The following is a 19,933-nucleotide window of genomic DNA, read 5'->3' on the forward strand; positions in this document are numbered from 1 at the left end:
CTGGGTTTGTGGAATAAGAAAGACAAATCCCTGAAGAATTTGTATCCTCCAGCTCATTTTCACATTGAATTTCTGCTACTTGCCTGGTTTCGTGGGAAAAGCTAAACAAGAAATGTAAGTGGTTTGGATTTATATCAAAGTATGAGTATCATACAAAATTTTTTGACAAAAATGAAATGGAATTCAACCATCAAAAGATAATGAGGAAAAATGAAATACAAACAACATTTGGGAAGTAAACAACACACTGGAAAAAAAACTTGCTGATAAATGATGAAGTCATAATGGAAATTAAGACTTTATTTAGACTAAAAAATAATGAAATTATTGCACACAAGCAAAAACTTGCCACTTGAACTTAACATTTTAAAAATATATAATAGGGAAGAAAAATTATGAATTAAATAACTATTTAATAAATTGGAGATTGAATCACAAAGTAAAAAAGAAATTAGAGGGAAGGCAAAATTAAAGAAAAAGCTAGAAAATAATGAAATGAAAAACAAAGCAAAACTGAACTGCCCAAAGTCTGACAGCTTTATATAAATAGAAAACTTTTGACAAGAGTAAGATTTGTGAAAGATACACAGATAAAAATTATTAGTCCATAAGAATGGACATGCATTCAAAAAATGTAAAGTGTAACAATTAGGAACACACTTATGAATAATTTCCTTGAAAAATATACATTCCTAAAACTGACATGAAAATAAATACTGTAATGAATAAACTTTTAAAACCATTTGGACATTAAATTAGCAATTACCAGTCAACACATACATACAACCACAATTACCAAATAATTTCATATGTGAATGATAAAAGCAACTCATAATAATTGAATGTATGGAGCAATTCAGAGCATAGCAAAAGAACAATATTCCAGAACTTATTTTTGGAGCGAGTATATAATAGATAATTTTACCAAGCATGGAGAAACAAAGATAAGGAAATCATAACCATAGGCCATTTATCTTGCCATGACAATGACTTTGTTTTCTTAATGTATCTTCTAGGAATTTACCACACATTCCATTTTGTTTGGGAATGTAATTGTATTAGTTTGTATTTGTTTATTTATAATAGTTTGTATTTGATAGTATTAGTTTGTTCCATCAGCTTGTATTCGTTTTTTTCCACATCTATGTCTGTATTTATATCCATTCATGCACCCATCCTCTTGCTTATCTCCTTCAGTATTGTTTCCCAGTGTAAAATACTGTGCAGGCAGGGTAGGGGTTTTCTGATTCTCCTTACTGCTCCTGTCTATGTACCTTTTCTTATCATTATTTTCTACACATTTCTTTTAGGCAATTTTTTTAGACTCTGTAAGTAGGTCTGTTTTAAATAATTATCTCCCCTCTGACACATTTTCTCATTAGACTTTCCATTTGGTCTCCTTATCAGATATTTAGAGAAAAGAAAATGGAGAAGAGAAAAAATAATTAATTAAACAAAAATTTTTAAAGAAATGCAAGATAACTTATCTAATCCCATAGAGAATTTTTAGATAATTATCCTCAGTATCTCTCAATATTACACTGACATAATTTACCTTCAAAAATCTTCCTGTAGAGGTACTCACCTTCAAATGTCCCCTCTCTATAAAGACAGGTTTACTATTATTTTTCCTTTCTGAACTTATACTCTAATAAACTTTGGCCTGCTGCTCAAAAAAAAAACAAAAAACAAAAAACAAAAACAAACAAACAAACAAACAAACAAAAATCTCCTGATAGCATCTTCCTATTCTCCTTGATCTGCGTACTCTTCTCTTGTAGGAATATACTGTCCAAGCACCTAGCTAAGCCACTGGATTCCATCCTCTCTTATCTACTGAAGAACATTACTCCAGCTCTTTCTTTCTTTTTTCTTTTTTTTCCTTTTCCTCCTGCACAAACATTTTTCTCTCTAGAAGACCTAGTCATTCTCACATTAATGTGACATCTAGCAGTATTTATCTCAGCCTAGAAAAACAAAACAAAACCAACCAACCAACCAAACCAAAACATTTGCTATGTTTTCTGTCCTTTTCTCTCCATCTCTTTATATCAAAATTATTTGAAAGAATTTTTCTTTATGGGCTATCATTTCTCAAGTCTCATTTTTTTCTTGAACCCATTCCAGTCAGATGTTCACCCCTGCCACTCATCCACATTGACCAGCATCAATGTCACCTGTGATACCCACATCACTGAATCCCACGTAACTGGCTTAGTTGATCTAGCATCTGCATTATACACAGTTGATTGCTTTTACTTAAGAGTTCTCTGGCCTTCCAGGACACTCCATTTTCTTCCTGTCTTTCTGAGAGCTACTCAGTCTCTTCTCAGATTCCTTCCACCTTCCTTAATCTCTCAATGTTGGAGGGTCATTAGATTCAGGGAGTCTTTTCTACTCACTTTCATTCTCTAAGTGATCTCATCCAGTCTCATGATTTTCTATGCTGACAACTGCTAATTTTATAATATCCAGCCCAATTCCTACATTGAGTGCGTAGTTTGTTTGTTTTGTTTTGTTTTATTTTCTTCTGAGCACCCAAGGAAGATCCAGTCTACAATTAAAAGGTATATATTTTTTATATTTAAAAAGGTCACCTTATGTTAGTGCCACCTTTTTAGTGTCACGATCATCAGGCTTTTTTGTTTGTTAGAATATATAGGTGTGGGGCAGTGTGCATGTGTGTGTTTATTCATTTTTCAAGAAAATAATTTTTCTAGGCTCTAAATTTATCAACATAAAATTGGGTGTATTAAATTTTATCCAAATCACTATCAACCTGGGTACCGTGAAAATTCCCCTTTCGAATATTAGAATAATAGACTGGTGCACATATTACATCTTTAGCCAAATTTGCCATGCCAACCAGAAGCTTCTTTAGTATAATTGTTCCAGGTCAGAGTAAAATGCTCCTGATTTCATTGTTAAACCTTGTGACTATGGGGCAGAAACTTTATTTCTAGATTTCTGGGAACAATCTTTAGTTTTGTTTTTGTTTTTTGTTTTTTTTAATTTTGTTTTTGTAAATCTTTGATTGAGAAATCTCCATTCTCCAAGATGTACTGCTACCAGGTATCTTCCTTCCAGACAACATTCAGAAAATTTATAATACAGAATGGAAATAGTCTCTCTTTGTGTTATTTTTTCCTCACCAGTTAAGCATGTAAATGGACGTGAAATTTCAGAGAACAAAGGGAATGCCTCTGATGCTTCAGAAAATGATTGTCTTCAGCACATATGGTGTGGATTGCACAATCAAGTTCACAGGTTAGACCTAAAAGGGAGACATATCGAGTAAGAGTAGGTTTATGCTTATTTCCTTGCTCTCTCCTGTCAATGATCGTGTATAAACCATTGACCACTTAAGTCTGTCAAATTGTCAAATTGAGACTGTAAACTTGACCCTAAGGGGAAACTCTTTTACATTGTACTGAATCATCAGTCATCACTCTACTTAGTTTTTTTTTTTTCCTTTTATAAATATTCATGACAATTTGAAGTGTAAGCACATGAATAAACCATATGCAATACTAACATAAAAATAGTATTAAGCATATTACAGCATATGTTAATAAAGCAAAGATGTGTGGAAAATTTAAATTAATTTGTTCTGCCATTGAAAATTTAAAAAAGAAAAAATGGCATCAGTATTTCTAATATGGTTTTATATTTCAAATGGTTTCACACTGCTATTTATACTGTTTTAACAAGTAGATTTATACTGTTTCAAACAATCTTTTTTTTTTTTTTTTGCAAATTTCCTTCAAGGTGCTTGTATTTAATAAATCCACTAGTTTGTGGAAACATTAGTAAAATATTTCTAGGGATACAATATTGAATCTCTACTTGCATCTTTGAAAAATTTCAAGGTGAAAATCACTGAAGTCTAAACTATGCACAGTGATACATCTTCCAAAATATTTTATTCAAATACAGATAAAGGGAGAGTAGACTGATTACTACAGTTGTGTCTTAGAGGACAACAGAATTTGCTCCACAACTTTTCAGTTTATTGGTAGTCCTCTGCTCTAGTCATAAAATTCATGGTAATTTTACATTCTATTTATGATAAAGTCCTGTTTTAAAAACTTACTCAACTATTACTGTAAGTTATTGATATTTATGTTACTTCTCAGACAATAGGTCCTGTTTGTCTCAACACTTAGCACAGTGCCTGGTATGCAACATCTAACTTGATGTTTGCATGAATATCCGTTACTCCTCAAAGATCTAAATGAAGCCTGACTGCATTTTACGCTAATGGAAATGATCCCTTTCAGAACTTCTTGCAGGTTAATAGTAACACACAGAGCAAAATAAGTTAAAACCCAAAGAAAATACCATCCAATACAGTGTCCCTCAAAACAGCTAATTTTTATAATAAAACTAAGCAGTACAATGTTAGGGGATATTTGCACAGAGGCTAGAACCACCTTGCATGTGCTTGTATTCTACTACATAGGATATGTAGTGCAGCCTGGAAATCACAAAACTTCCCAAGTTTATATGTCTCTTCTTTGGGTAATTGCATCAATTAAATGAATACTAGGTGTAATGAACTTAGAGTTGTGTTTGGCACCTATAACCCAAATTTTACCATTGTTGTCATTGTTATCTCCATTAACTTTTGAAGAAATTGCTTAAGTAATATATGGATAAGATCTATATAGCATTTATGAAATATACCCAAATGTAAATAAACTGTGCCTTGTGATACATTAGAAAGAGGGGGAAAAAAAGGCACACACAGAATTAACCATAGAATCAAACAAGATGGAGAAAAACTTGTTATTTAAAGATAAACTTTCTTTTAACAAAGGAGAATTTCATGAATTCCAAGACATTGAATCAAAAGTCTAACCTGTTTCAACCAAAGAACTATCCTTCAAGACCACTGTTTTCAAGTCCATCCATTTTAGAAATATTATGACAGAACATGCTTAGAATTTAAATAGCAATGATGTTTGGTTTTAAATATTAATCTTTATTAATTTGATCTCAAATGAGCACAAGAGGTGTTCTAGGTCAGAAACATATGTCTTATTAAATTCTTCACAATAAATAATATTGTGTCAGCACCTCCTTGTCCCAGACCTTATCCCTGGGGCAATGGGATGCAAGCTGTTGGTATTTTTTTTCCTATACAATTAACCAGATTCTCTATAGATGAAGGGCAAGAAAAAATGATTTTTCTCTGCTTATAAAAATGAACGAAGCACTTGCCTTCACTCCTGTACTGAAAGGTTATTCTAGGAAAAGTAATGACCTTGCATCTTAATTACAAACCTTTTGGTAGTGTCCATATAATTTCTCCAAGAGTGACAGTTCCCAGCCTCTCAGCGTTTAAAACTTGGAGTTGACTCCAAGTTCTGAGGCTTCATTGATTTTGACATGTAAATACTGTGGAAGAAAACTACCCATTCTTCCAAGTACCCAGAGATTTAGTTTTGGAATATACACTAGGCTCTAAGAGTTGACCCTGTCCTTGCGGGGGGGGGGGGGGGGGGGGGAAGGAGGGAGGGAAAGGAAGCAAGTTTATCATTCTTTGAATCAGAGCAATTAACTAAACAAAAGCATAGAGATCTAATCCATCAGGTATATGAAGAGTATCAAGAAGCTAGTGATATTTTTCAGGAACCCTGTGGAATCCAGAGAGGTTTTATTTCCCCACAAATTAACTGAACAGATTTTGAAAACATAAATAATTGGCAATATTAAGAACATACCTTATGGAGACAGAAACAAGAAAGTTTTTGTTTTGTTTTGTTTTGACTAGTTCTAATGGTTAATATTCTATTGGTTGGACAAAAATGATAATTTAAGAGTTAACTAAATCTGCTTTTAGCAAACAACATTGTAGGTTGTGGGTAAAAATTTACTACAAATATTTCAGTCACCCATTTTTGTCTCTAGGGAACTATGTGAGTTTGTCCATATCACATAAATTACCTCTAAATTTAGGCACTTAAAGCAATAAACATTTATTCTCATAATTTCTGGAGGTCAGGAATCTGAGTGGAGTTTTGGTGGGTGATTCTAGTTCCAAGCCTTTCATATGGCAGTGAAGATGTCTCATGAGGGCTCCGCTATGATGACAATAGAGGGACATGGTTCTAAGCTCACTCATAGTTCTTCATCAGGTGGCTTTTCCATAGGACTGCATCACCACAGATGTGGCTTCTGTTCTTTCCAAGTGAGCAATTGAGACAAAGACAAAGACAGAGAGAGAGAGAGAGTGAGAAAGAGAGAGAGAAAAAAGAAAGAGGGCACTCAACATGGAAGTCACTATCTTTTAATGTTCTAATCTCAGAATTGTATTTGAATAGCGCCCATACTCTGGGGGAGACCATTACACAAGAGCCGGAGAAGTGGAGAGCTTAGAGGCTTGGTAATATTTACACTTGGTGAATGTGGCTAGCATTATAGTCTGTCTGTCTGTCTATGTATGTATGTATGTATGTATGTATGTATGTATCTATCTATCTATCTATCTATCTATCTATCTATCTATCTATTGCCCATGCATGTGAGTGGGGTGGGGCAGTGAGGGGGGAGAGAATCTCAAGCAGTCTCCGTGGTAGGGTTCTATCTCATGAACCCTGAGAGCATGACCTGAGTGAAATCAAGAGTCGACAGAGCCATCCAGACACCCCAACCTTTTTTTTTTTCCTGGCATTATAGTCTTGATGGACATTCTCCTGGATGGGACTTGGTAATAGATGAAGCACTTATGTGAAAATGGTTTGCAATGTTTGAATGTTGTAATTGTTGTTAATGAAGCTCACAGTTCCTTAAAATTACATAATACATGAATATATAAAAAAAAATTTGAAATTGAGGGCTATGTTTTTATAGAGAATTTTTTCCAAAATATATGCATTCTAAAGCAGCCAATCACTCTAAACTTTTAATTTTAAAAAATGATCTTTTATAAAGAATAGTTTTATTTTATTTTATTTTATTTTCATGTTTTAAAAATTGTATTTATAAGGTAAGAATAGTTTTATTTTAAAATTGTATAACAGTATACCAGAGACTATGACAGCCTAATCTCTAGTTAGTATATTTTTATGATATTGTGAAAAGACTTAAAATGCAGTGAATTTATGATTGGCATATATAATATTTTAACATTAGAATTTAAGTAGATTTATATTTCTTCTATGAGTTAAACACAAATATTTTGGTCATTTATGTTCAGTTTCTTATTCTCATGCCAGCTTAGTTTTGACTGGTATTGATTTGCTGAGGTTCAGAATTTGAATTCTAGTATTTCTTAAACAGAACTGAAATTAATGACAATATTTTCAACTTTGGTGGGCTGTACCAGTCAAAACTTCATATTAATATTACAGAAAATAATAATTTTTTAAAGGTTTATTTATTTTGACAGACAGACAGTGGGGAAGGGGCAGAGAAAGGAGAATCCCAAGCAGGCTCTGGACTGTCAGCACAGAGCCCCACGCTGCGCTGGATCTCATGAACTGTGAGATCATGATCTGAGTCAAAATTGAGAGTTGGTTGTTTAACCGAATAAGCCATCTAGGTGCCCCACAGAGAATAATTTTTATAAAAAGTAGATGTCACAGTGCCTGGGTGGCTCAGTCTGTTAAACGTCCAACTCTTGATTTCAGCTCAGCTCATGATCTCATGGTTTGTGGAATGGAGCCCTGTGTCAAGCTCTACACTGAACGTGGAGCCAGCTTAAGATTTTTTCTCGGGTGCTCTGTCCTTCTCTCCCTGTCCCTTTCCCCCCTCTCCCACACTCATGCTCTGTCTCTTAAAAAAAAAAAAAATTAATGTCAATTTTTCCAGACAATGCTATAATCCCTTCATTTCCTACTGATGAAGGTGTTGATAAACAAGATAGAAACAGAGAAATTACAAAGCTAGTGTAAACTCTGGAAAGTTTTCATAATTGAATACAAAGTAACATGATAAAAGTAAAATGAATATAAACATTTATTGAGGGGTACCATGTGTCCAGAACTCTACTGTAAGTGAAATACTCTCACAGGATTTTTATTCCTACAGACGGTGCCAGAGAGGTTGTTTCTGGGCTTTTTGAAATTTTTCCGATTATATTAGGGTTTCCTCAATCAAAGCACACTTTCCAGGCATTCCAACTTCATTGATCAATATTCTCCATCAACCAATCTACTCTAAAACAAACAAACAGTTTTCTCTATTTCCACAACTTGCCTAGATTTCCAAAGGACAACATCCTGTCTTTACAGTGTTAGACTTCCCAGAAATTCCATTTCTTCCCTTTCCCCACATTTATAAATGTGATCTTTCTTTCAAAAACCAAGCCTCTATCTGTCTAAATTCTTCTCTACATGTAGGAATGGACTCTTTCTCAACTGTAATTTCTTGGCAGTCCATTCGGTTACCCATTATTTTCCAACTTGCATTTTAGTCATACACATAATTGTCATGATTCCATTTTCTGATTGCAAGCTTCATGAAGTCAGGACCCAGACCCACATCTGGTCTACTTCTGTGTTTTCATTACAGCTGGAACAATGTTTTGCAAATAATATGCAATTGATACACTTGCATTGCATAAATGAGCATAGAAGTCATCATGCTGCTTGCTACTGATGATTTTACATATCAAACATATTTGCTTAGATCAATAAGAACTTAAGATATAGGTGCTGTACTGTTCAACTAAAGCAAGTAACACATGCAAGTGATGTTCTTCAGTGTTGGCAGAAAGCTGAAAGAGAATTATTCAATTCCATAAAGTAAAATACATAAAGCAAGCAATATCAAGAAATAATTACTTTACAAATTCATGACAATAATTTTAAAAATGGGTTATTTAGGTACCATAGAAAGACCTATAAAAGAATATTTAGCCCATTTTTGTTTGTGAGTAATAAATGTCCTGATCCTAAGCAAATTTCATCAGTAATATCTATACCAAAACATTTAAGTAGTTAATTTACGTTCTGAAAATAAGATTCTTGTATAAATTACATGAATAATAATGTAAGATCTATTCTATTCTCTAGATTGGTGAAAGACATTGTGTGGGACTGAAAAATTGAACTGAGGAAAAAAATCATATTTGATGGAGGGTCATTATATTTTAAAATGCTAACTTCAGAGAGGTTATCACTAAATACCATCAAATTGTCATTGCAAAACCAAAGAAATGAGCAAATACAGAGGGATATTCATATGTCCATGCTTTCACTTGAACATATTTTTAGTCTGCAGATAATTATTTTCAACTACTATTATCTAATGTGTATGTACTGGAGTATATTAGGCAATAAGGTATATTCGTTCTTTTATTTTTATGGCTCCAACCTAAAGGTATTACAACACATACCCTCTATCAAAGATAAATTTCAATTGACTTCATTAAAAAATACATGAATGCAGGCCTCAGGCATTGAACTGCTGGAATTTTTGTCCCTTGGTTGAGTTTAGGACCCATTTAGGGCCTTTAATTGACTCTGGCACCTAGGACATTCAGGTATTTCTCACCCCAAGACTCCCCTGCTGGGCCTTGTAGAACTCCTGACATGCCAGGATATTGGGTTCCCACTGGGAAGAGTGTTCAAGGCTGAAGCACCTGGGGCCTGAGTCTACCATTCTTTGAGCAGCCCTGATGCTGAGATTATTCCAATAATCCTCTTCAGGCCCTTTTAACAGGAACGGCACACAGTCCCACCAGGAACCCCAAGCCACATAGCACATCCTGCGAACTCCAAATGGGCCTTGTTTGTCCTCCTGGAAAATCCCACTCTTCACTCCCCACTCCCATCAGGCCACAGCCCAGGCCCGGGGTGTCCTCCTGCCCCCCAAAGAAAAAAAATGTTATATATATATATATACACACACATATATATATACACACACACATATATATATATACACACATATATATATAATATATATATTATACCATATATATATTATATATATTACATATGTTCTTACATATATATGCAATGACATTATATATATGTTATATATATGTAATAACTTATATATGTAAAAATATATAAGAATTGTATATGTAAGAACAATTTACGTTATTGGTCCATACTGGCTGATACTCCAGGATCAAAGAGTAAGGTAAAATCATCCCCATTTCAACTTGACATTTTTTTTAAGTTGTTTTTTTTTTTTTTTTTTTTTTTTGAGAGAGAACGCTTGTGCAACACTCTGGGGTGGGGTGGGCAGAGGGGCAGAGAAAGAGAGAGGGAGAATCTCAAAGGGGCTTCACTGCCTAAAGCAGGGCTTGAGCCAATGAACCTCTAAGATCATGACCTGGGCCAAAATCAAGGGTCAGATGCATAACCAACTGAGCCACCCAGGTGCCCTTCAACTTCAGTTTTAAATGCCACTTCATTTGCACGAAATATAAGACTTAACCTAAAACACAGACAAGAGATTGAATCAAGTAGGAGGTGAGGAATACTAACATAATCTGAGATACTGTGAGTTATGTGAATAAATTGCAAAAATGAGACTGATGATATAAACCAACTTCCCTACTTACAAACTCAGGTGTTCATGTTATGCAAGCTAAAAATTAAGCTTACAGAGTTGTAGAGATAAGCAATAATGTCCCTGAAAAAAATGATACATTTTAGTGCTTAAGTAACTTCACTATTATATTTGCATACCAGCGAACAAACAAATGAAAGTAGGTAGTATTATCATTATCTCTGTGTTCATTATCATGAGATTTTTTTATTTTTTAGGTAAGCTTCATGCCCAGCATGGAATTCAAGGTGGGGCTTGAACTTATGACCCTGTATCAAGACCTGAGCTGAAATTAAGAGTTGGATGCTTAGCTGACTGAGCCACTTAGGTGCCCCCATTCTCATGAGAATTTTGCATGTGGGGTAGCTTAATCTTAATTTTTACTTAAAAAAAATTTCCATTGGTGTTAAAACATCAGTTTCCTTAGTCAACTTTTTAAAATACATTAATGCTAATGAGATGTATGTTAATACGTTTGCAAGAATCTATAAAATTATTCTATGTGTTCAACTTTTAAAACGAAATTTACAAATAAAAGAGCTTTTATTATAGTAGTTAACTTATTTTAATAATGCTGAAATTCTGATTCTCTATACAGACTGTCATTTAGTTGGGTTGGTAATTGTTCAGTAATTTTCTATAAGTGTTATGAGCTTGTGGGAATTTCTAGTTGTAGAACAATATGGTGCTGTAAAAAATCAAATTTACTTTGAGGTAAGTTATTAACAGCAAAATTGCAAAACAAATTGCCCCAAAATAAAATAAAATAAAATAAAATAAAATAAAATAAAATAAAATAAAATAAAACAAAATAAAATAACATAAAACAAAATTGTCATTTAACGTTTTAAAAGATGTCCCAAATCGTATGATAGATATTTTGAAAATCTTGGTAAAGAGGGTGTTTAAGGACTGATTTTATTCTTATAAACTTCAAATATAATGAATTTTTTTATAAAAGAGTAGTTATTTTCTTTTGAAGTTTATTTTTTATTTCAAGGAAATACAGATTGGCTCTTTGGGGCAAGGTGTTCCTTCTACACAATACACATAAACGTGTGTGTGTGTGTATATATATATATGTATATATATTTAAGTTTTAATAGGAAGGAAAGGGAAATAAAAGGAAAGGAAGAAAATGAGAGTGGAGGGGAGGAAAGGTAAAGGATTAGGTGTCAATGAACATTCCAAATTTCTATAGTAAAGTTTTACACAAGCAAAGAGAAGTACTGTAACCAGCTAATAAAATTTCAGTTGACCAATTTACTTACACAGAAATAATTACATTCTACAAGTATTTAATATATATCTCTCTTATGCAGCCATATAATAAAATCAAATTTTGACTTAATGATAGAAAATATATAACATGTTCATGAGAAATAAAAAGAAATATTTGCCACGTGTCAGTGACCACAGATCACTTCAGTGTACTCCAAATTTAAAAAATATTATCTGTGAACTCAGGGAAAAAAATGTAAAGCTAGAAGAAGGTGTATGTCTGATCAAGTTCAACATTTTGTAGTTGTAGAAATTCAAGTAGAAAGGGGGTGCATTCTCCAAAATCCAGCGGATGGTTAAAGGCTGAATTGTATTCTCAGTTAAATATTATATAAGTTTTATTAATTTGAAGATTTCTCTGGACTTACATCTTCTAAAATCTAACTTAAAATATTTGTAAAAACAAATTGGTGACCAAAGGTTACAAACTTTGTGGTCAAAGATGCAAGCTTCCAGTTATGAAATGAATAGTCCTGAGAATATTATGTTCAGCGTGGTGAGTATAGGTAATGACACTGTGTTGTATTGAAAGTTGCTAAGAAAATAGGCCGTAAAAGTTTTCATTACAAGAAAAGAGATGTAGCTGTATGGCAATGGCTGTTAACCAGACTTATTGTTGGGATCATTTCACAATATATACAAATAGTGAATCATTCTGTTTTATATCTGAAACTAATATGTTATGTATAATTCAAAAAATAAAAATAAAAAAGAAGAGTAGAAGTGACTTGGGAATCTTAAGAAATACAGAATCAAAGTGAAAAACTTTTTACTACTCTCATTAAGGTAAATATAAGTAATCATTCACTTTTTCTATGTATTCAGATTCTCTATTGACACTTCTATTTGTCATAATTTAAGGATTTTGCGTATTATTTAAATAATTTTGCTGTAGCTAAATGATTTCAAATTATAAGCATATATGGATAGTCAGATCTGATAATTAACACTGATGTTATTTTATAAATACATATGAATATTATCAAATTGCAATCCACAAAAAAGGATTTTTAACAAGTATTTTAAGCTTGTGTGATATTCTTAGTTCTACAAAATGAAATAGTTTTCTCATTTCATACTATAATTAAAATCATTGACTTGTAAAATAATTTAAAATATTCAAAAATTATTAGAGAAACCCATTTATTAAATGACTATGGGGTGGAATGTGATCAGTTCGTTTTCTCTATAGATATTTAGCTAGAACCTTTAAAATTAGTAAAATATCAAATTTTTGTTTCAGCATTATGCCAAATAATGTACAAAGTCAAGGCAGAAAAATAATTATGATTGAATACTACCCTGGAGATAAAATATGAATGATTCTTATTGGGTTTATTTCCTAAGAGATTCTGTTGCATCTCTGACTGATATAATTTTACATTATTTTGGATCATGCTGACAATTTATATTTTATTACTAGATGTTTATTTGAACTTTTAAAATGACATATTGAACTGAATAACTCACATATTGCCAACTTGATTTTTTGAAACACGTGTTTGCATTATCTTAAAAGATTTAGGGGCACCTGGGTGGCTCAGTCGGATAAGCGTCCGACTTCGGCTCAGATCCTGATCTCAAGGTTTGTGAGTTCCAGCCCTGCCATCGGGCTCTGTGCTGATGGCTCAGAGCCTGGAGCCTGCTTCAGCTTTTGTGTCTCCTTCTCTCTCTGCCCCTCCGCCAACTTGTGCTGTGTCTCTCTCTGTCTCTCAAAAATAAATAAATGTAAAAAAAAAATTTTTTTTAAAGATTTAATGGTATTTGTGAAAAACATCAAGTATTGACAATATTATCATTAATTTTTTTCTGATTTACTGTCTTCTGTGTTAGAATTAAATGATCTGATTCTTCTGGTTGTTTTTAAAAAACTTTATTGTAAAAAAAAACAAAAATAACAACAAAAAAACTATATTGTACCTTTTTTTTTTAATTAGGTGGTGATAGATAAGTACATGTGCTTCTCTGCCTACTGATATTCATTTATAATGGGATCCAGTATATTTTTATAATATTCAAAATTATTTTTAATTGTAAATACAGTAAAGAGGAATTATGATGCCAAATCATAAAAGTTCCAAAGTTCCAAAAAGTGGAACTCACCTTAATATTTACAGTGCCATACCTTACATGGAACAAGAAGAAAATAAATAAGTTGTATTTTTCTACACATGCTTTACTTTGTAGAATATTTAGGTTTTGAATTCCCTACATATAACCTTTTGAAAATAGATAACAGATATCAAATTTTATATGTAAATATGGTAATTAATAAATAATTAGTAATCATGTATAATAATAGAGTCAAAAATATGCATTTTATGTATCATTGCTCACAGGAATTGTGTTTTTGAAAATTAGTTTTTCCATTTACTAAGAAAGTCATTGCCTTAGGGGAAAAGAATATCATGTAGCACTTTTATGTGTGAATCTTTTCAACTGTAATTATTCGAAGGGGTAACTAAACATGAATTCTGCCTTAGGGTTAACACATATCCAATTTGTTTCACAGATCATCTAATTATAAGCAGATTGTCCACCCACCTCAATTCTAATCCCTTTGCATTTTAAAATAATTTCAGACACCCGAGGGGGTGCCTGAGTGGCTCATTCTGGTTAAGCATCTGACTCTTGATTTCAGCTCAGGTCAGGATCTCATGGTTTGTGAGTTTGAGCCCCACATCAGACTCTGCACACTGACGGTGCAAAACCTGCTTAGGATTGTCTTTCTCTCCCCCTCTCACTGCCTCTCCTCTGCTTGCTCTCTGTCTCTCTCTCAAAATAAAAATAAACTTTAAAAAACATAAAATAATTTCAGATACTAGAGAAATATGACCTAATTTTTATTAGGTTATTGTGGGCCTACACATATTATAATGGTCTCCCTTATTTACCTCTGTTTTTTTAATTCCTCTGTCACTAGAGAATTAACAATAAATGAGTTATTAGCACATGATAGGCATATGAGGGGCAATAAGTAGAACATTTTAACAAATAAATAAACTCAGCAGTCAATTTTTATTTCTTTCTGTAAAAGAACCTAAATGATAGAAACATATTTCTACAGACTTCATCACCATGTTAAACTATTACCTTTATATTTTACAAAAAAGACATAGCCATAATTGAAAATTTTTTTCTGAAAGATATAGAGCAGCTGAAGAAAATTAAACCTTGAAGGACACACAGTTCTGTTCAAATATACAAAATAATACTCTATCACAAATTGGTTCTCAAAGGCACGTGAAACAGTCATTGAGAGAATTCTATAGAATATTTTCTTACTTACTTAATTGTTTTCAAGTTTGTATTAAAATTCCAGTTAGTTAACATACAGTGCAATATTAGTTTCAGGAGTAGAATTTAGTGATTCATTACTTACATACAACACCCAGTGCTTACCACCCTCATTTATTTTTTTATTTTTGAGTTTTCTTTATTTATTTTGAAAGAGAGAGCATGAATGGGGGAAGGACAGACAGGAAGGGAGAGAGAGAATCCCAAGCAGGCTCTGCACTGTCAATGTGGAGACTGACGTGGTGCCTGAACCCACAAACAATGAGATCATGACCTGAGTCTAAACCAAGAGTAAGATGCTTAATCGACTGAGCCTCCCAGGTGAGCTTCATCCTTATTTTTTTGTATGTCACAATATTATATAATATCTGTGTTTCTTAGAAAGAGTGATTCAAATTGTAGTATAAGAGTTTAGACCCTGTTCGTTGCAAATTTAAAGTTTAATTCATTATAAGGATATTACCACATGAAGCCCAAGAACAGAAATTCACTGGAGTGGGGCTCTTTGTCTTTTACTTTTCTCCTCTCTATGGTTATGTTTTATTTTTTGTATCTTGCTTTAAAAATTTGTCTTGGTCTTCAGCACATGGGAAGAAAAATGCTCATTGGCAACTCAAAATTTCTCATCTTATGCTTCAAGTCATTAGATATAACTTGATGGGGCCAAGGCTCAAAATCTTGAGTAATTGCTACAATAAATATTCAAGATTTCTCTGAAAACTAGAAATACATTTTAAAATATGTTGATGATATTTTCCCCGTGTTTTAACTTTATAATTCATGTGTGTGTGTGCGTGTATGACAAAGAAGTTGAGCATAGAGAAAACCTTAAACATTTTTCTAACATTGTAAAATTCTCTTAATAGTTTTCTTTTGTAAGGAGTTGTCCTCTCTTCCTTCCCATCCTCATGGTGGCATCAGGAAAAACCATCTTTATACGGTATGACACTCTAACCCCATATTTCAGTTTTTTGAGAGAATCCCTGAAATTGGGCATTCCAGGTCTTGTCTTTCTGTTCTCTTCAAAGAGGTTGTGTAAATGTGGGGATTGTTGGGAATTACCGTGTCCTGCTATGTGGTCTGTACACAAGAAAGAGTCTTTAGTGAATGAAAGGAATGGGACTGAACAGTATTCGAAAAGAGAACACAGAGGTTGTAAAAGAGTTTTTTTGGATCTCCTGTATTGTCCCAGGCATGAATTCCTACTTTGAAAAGTTAATATGCTGGATAAAGAAATGATAGTCATTCTTGTGTCTATAGGAGTCCCCAAAATGTATCTTAATCCAAATCTTGGCTCTGGTTCTCATTTATCTGATTAACTTTGAGAAACATATATGTAGCCTCCTCAAGTCTCAGTTCCCTAATCTGCAAAGCGAGATTAAAAATTATTTATAGGGGCGCCTGGGTGGCGCAGTCGGTTGAGCCTCCGACTTCAGCCAGGTCACGATCTCGCGGTCCGTGAGTTCGAGCCCCGCGTCAGGCTCTGGGCTGATGGCTCAGAGCCTGGAGCCTGTTTCCGATTCTGTGTCTCCCTCTCTCTCTGCCCCTCCCCCATTCATGCTCTGTCTCTCTCTGTCCCAAAAATAAATAAACGTTGAAAAAAAAATTAAAAAAAAAATTATTTATATCATGTGGTTAACTCTAAAGATTTAAAAAATTATATATATATATATATATATATATATATATGAGTTCAGCTTGATCTTTGTCATGAAACAAATACTCAGTAAAATCTAATTACAATTAATAATGTAAGAGTGAGAACAAGTTTATATGCTGGTTGTGTCCAAAGGTTGGTTTCTGGGACACCTGGGTGGCTCAGCAGGTTGAGGTTTTGATTTTGGTTCAGATCATGATCCCAGGGTTGTGGAATGGAGCCCTGATTTGGACTCATCATGGAGTCTGCTTAGGATTCTCTCTTTCTGTCTCCCTATGCCCTTCCTTCCTGCTCACACACTCTCTCTCTCTCTCTTACATGAACGAATGAATGAGCTTGGTTTCCCTTCGACCAATTGTGTAACTTTGAGATAGCTCTTCATCTGTGTGAGCTTCTATGTTTCCTTCTATAGACTGGGATTAATAGCAAAACATTCCCTGCAGAGTTCCTATGAGAATTAAAATACCTAACACTGGTGGTTGGCATAAAATAATCTAAAAAGTGACTAGCTATTATTGCCATAATTAGAACTTTTGGCTCTGACTCTACCAAATCTTCACCCCATCTTTGGAGGAGGCTATGTTCTAGCCATTTGTGTTTCTCTGCTAGCCTGGGGCCATGCAGCTTCCCAATCTCCCTCTCCTTCTAGAGATTTCATTCTTCAGTTCTCAGCAATTTCACTAGGTGGAGACTCCTCTGATTGCCCTGTAAAGCAGGGGATCCCTGTTAGTATCTATCTTGAGTTTCCTTCACAGCAATCATCACAATATGTAGTTATCATATTGATTTTTTTTTTTACTGATTTCTATTTTTCTCCTGCACTAAATTATAAGTTTCATAGGAAAGAAAGCATATCCATTTTGTTTACTTACAACAAGGGTTGATGTATATCAGTACTCATGAATGAATATATGTTTTTCCCCCCAGGGCACCTGGGTGGCTCAGTCAGTTGAGAGTCTGACTCTTGATTTCGGCTCAGGTCATGATTTGACAGTCATGGAATTAAGCCCAGCTTCAGGCTAATTGCTGGGTATGGAGCCTGCTTGAGATTCTTTCATTTCCTCACTCTCTCTACCCCCCCCCCCACACACACACATACATAGTCTCTCTCTCTCTCTCTCTCTTTCAAAAAAAATAATTAGTTAAAAATAAAATAAGATAGCAAAGATGAATCTTGAAAACATTTTTCTAAATCAATAACAGTTAAGCAAGTTTATCTGCCCAGATGATCCAGATAGTCTTTCAAACGGCTGACTGAAATGGAGGACTGGTGATTATCTAAGTCTTTGCTCATGTTTCACGTACTGTCATATCACTAAGTAAACAATTGAGATACTGTGTCACAGTATCATACAAACAGGTTTAGTTTCAGCAAAAATAAGAGATACAGTTTCCAACAAAGGTTATTTTTGATTATGTATCTAGCCTGACTAAATTATTCAATGGGATTAATCATATAAAATATCTATCTATCAAATATCTATTTATCTATCTTTTCCCTTGTTTATACATTAACTGATAGCTTAATTGTTTTTTTTTATGGTTAGAATATACCATAAAAAGTGAGGGATAAAAGTAAATGACACTTAAATTTTTGTTTTGTTTTGTTTTGTTTTCCTCTGTTGGGCAGTCAGCAAAGGATATAACCATAGCCAAAGTGAAATTGTGGTTTAGGACAGAGTAAAAAAGCAAAAGTTTAGGAAAGAGGGTTTATGAGAAGATTCAGGATCTTAGAATCTGTGTCCTGCATTCCAGCTTGTACATGGCAGTAATTTTAGCTACTGCTGCCACCACTTGGCCCCAGACAATCACAAGAGCACAGAAGACAGCCTTGGATAAAATTCATCGAATTTGGTGAATTTATTCCAGAATCTTTTCATTATCCTTAATGTCTGTTGTGTTTGGCAAACAGAATAATTAGTAGTCAAATGCATTAGCATAAAGCTCCATCCTGTTTCTGTTTATTTTATTTTCTTTAATGGCTAAAGGGCTGTCTCTGTAGTTGAATAGCAGAAAGATGGGCAAACACGGTTTTCCCACTGGGGTTGATGTATATCAAAGACACATTTTACTACAACTGAAATTTTAACACTGAGCATTGTGTGTTCTCACAACCCTGAGAGTCTCTTAGAACCTTTGTTTCCATAGTGGATATTAGGTCTGTCACTCTAGTGGGATTTGCAAGTCCACATTTTTTTTTTTTTTTTTGTACTTGACACTAATGTGTCAAATACAAAAAGCAAATTTATTCTTCCATTTCCACATAAATTCTATGGTTGGAATGAGTTTCTTTCTCTTCATATAAATCTCAGTAATTCTTGCAATTACCATTACCTAATCTAACTATCCAGTATCTGGGAACATGCTCCTACTTACTCAAGTACAGTTGAGCATCCCTCCATTATTAATGTCATCCCTGAATTTCTGTTCCTTTATCAATTACTACATATCCCTGATGAGACTGTTAACTTTTTGAGTGAAGTTCTCAGGCATTATTCTTTAATTCCTATTTTATGCCATACCTGGGATATAAAAGGCACACAGACAGTATTTTTACTGGAGTGAACTGAAATCTCCAATGTCTGGTATGGTAACTTGCATACAGTTGATTTAAAATATTTGTTAATTTTGTGAAAATAAAGCTTTACTCTTTCATTGCGCTTTTTTTATTTTGAATTTTCGTAGAAAATTACCTTCTCTAGTACCAATCTCACAAAGTATACTTCTTGGATAAGTTAAATTTTAAAATTTAAATAAAAACTTTATTCCAAAACAAAATTGAAAATATAAAAATTCAAATAAAAGTATTTTTTAAAGATATTTCAATATGCTTACTACAAGTTTCGTTTGTTTGGGATTTTGCTAAACAACATATTCTTCATACATAAAATAATAAGCTTATATTAAATATGTATCTATACAAAAGGTGAAAAACTAGTCAATCATTTTTTACTGGGCCTAAAAAACAAATTATTTGAAACATAGCTTGAAATGTTTTATTTTCTCAACTCATAAGATTGAGTCATAAGGTTGGAAGGAGTTACAAAGGAAGCTTAAATATTCCATGGCTTTAATGTCACATATTTAATGTCTATAAATGGTATTGTAATAAAAGTGATGGTAAAATCAAGTATATTATTTTTTGTCTGATATCCATATATGATATTGTTATTCATTTACTGTGAAACA

This window comes from Leopardus geoffroyi, chromosome C3 (genome assembly GCF_018350155.1).
Source record: "Leopardus geoffroyi isolate Oge1 chromosome C3, O.geoffroyi_Oge1_pat1.0, whole genome shotgun sequence".
Lineage (NCBI taxonomy): Eukaryota > Metazoa > Chordata > Mammalia > Carnivora > Felidae > Leopardus > Leopardus geoffroyi.